Below are 1,755 nucleotides of genomic sequence, written 5' to 3' on the forward strand. Positions count from 1 at the left end.
TGCAGGGGAGTCTTGTGGCTATTCTCACCCGGTGCGCGTTCACCAAATTTTGCGTTCACCCTAAACCACAGAATTCTACACTGTGATAACAGAAAAATTGAAGAATTCTGTGCCGTGAACAAACGTTCCATTACAACTGTAGCCTACTAGAAGCGTACAATTTTGTCTGTGGGCAGTGGAGAGAGAGAGAGAAAGAGAGAGAGGAGTAGCGCGAGAATTTCCGGGCAAAACAAAATGGCGACCCGCGTAGTTCGGCTCGATTCGAAAAGTTAAATAGCCGTAGCGTCTTTGTAGACAACCTAATTAATTTACTTTTGTGTTTTAACATCATTTTTTAACTTTGTTTTGGTCAATTTGATCGTCCACACCGATAGACAGTATTCAGAAAGAGACAGAGAGAGAGAGAAGAGGGGAGGAGTTGATCTTGCGAGAACTTCCGGGCGGGTGAGAATAGCCACTTTCTTTGCAGTTGTTAGGTTTGATATCTTAGCTCGCCGCAAATCAAACTGATAGATCTAATCTAGATCTAGATGTAGAAATTAGATCTAGATCTCTAGACCTAGATCTAGATACTAGATTTTTAGATCTACATCTAGATCTAGATCTAGAATCTACATCTAGACTCAAATAGGGGGGGGGAACTACCGAAGGGGGGAAAAACCGAAAAAAAAGCATCGCCGGACCAAGCTGCCAGCAGAGACAACTGAGATGTCCACAAGACAAGAAACCAAGAACGAAACATGAAATATCTGAAGGATCTAGATTAGATGTAGAATTCTAGACAGGTCTCACAGTTTTCGTGGAAATTAAGATGATCAAGCTGTAGATCTATTCCTCTGTTTTGGCTTCGTGTGCATCTCGCTTCTCTTCACAATTAGGTCCATAACATTTCCAAGAAAATCGGTTTACATAAATAAACTAGTGATGGGCCAAGAATAGATTCCAGAACCGATTCCTGCGATTATTTCTTCTGAGAAAAAGAACCGATCCCTTTCTCTGTAAACTAACGATTCTCAATTACTCTTTTTTCATCTTATTTTTTCTTTGAAGAATGTATTTTTGAAAAAAAAATAGTTCGTGCTTTGCTATGTTCTGAAATCGAGGTTATCCTGAATCTTGAAGACTTAAGAAATATTAGTCGGGACGCAAATTCATTTTCAAAGATTATATTGATACAGTCAATTGATACAATGATAGTACATATCATTGATTGATACAGTCTTACTATCATTGATACAGTGTCAAAACGTAATAGTTGCTTTCACCTTTTTCTCATGGGAGTGTATCAAAAATTACTTTTAATCTCCTTGGAGTGTACACAGACCCGGTAACCAGGAACAAAGTCACAAACAGGGCTGTAGTGATGGGCAGGTATCGATACTAGGTACTCGATACTTAGATATCTACAGGTATCGGTATTGGTACCGATACCTGCTCTTAACATCGATACCTATGTGTTATCAAAGATAGTACATAACAAGATAGGCCACTTCTCTCTTTGAGCCAATTAAAAAAGTGTCCTCAAAATTTGGTGGCGCCCTCTTCACAAAAGCGCACTCTTTGCGAACAGAGTTACCCTACTTGAGTTATAAAAAATCAAAGTGAAACTAGCAAGTTTTGGGATAAATTTCGGAAGAACGCTTTTTCAAAATGGTTACCCTGACAAAAAACCTCTTCCGGAGGAAAGGGTGATGGTTTTCTTCGTTTAATTTGGCTTTAGAATGAAAGGCGAGAGGTCATTAAAATTTTTAAAAA

General features: G+C 38.8%; 1 protein-coding gene across 2 annotated transcripts in view; it reads right to left on the reverse strand.

Moving 5' to 3' along the window:
- LOC101857336 overlaps positions 1-930 on the reverse strand; it is a 45,653-nt gene extending 44,723 nt beyond the window's left edge. For both annotated transcript variants that reach the window (XM_035969745.1, XM_005098264.3), the window contains exon 1: positions 793-930. The gene's annotated coding sequence lies outside the window, so the exon portion shown is untranslated. The remainder of the gene's footprint in view (positions 1-792) is intronic.
- Between the last annotated feature and the right edge of the window lie 825 nt (positions 931-1,755).

The sequence above is a fragment of the Aplysia californica genome, unplaced genomic scaffold, assembly GCF_000002075.1.
Source record: "Aplysia californica isolate F4 #8 unplaced genomic scaffold, AplCal3.0 scaffold00177, whole genome shotgun sequence".
Classification (NCBI taxonomy): domain Eukaryota; kingdom Metazoa; phylum Mollusca; class Gastropoda; order Aplysiida; family Aplysiidae; genus Aplysia; species Aplysia californica.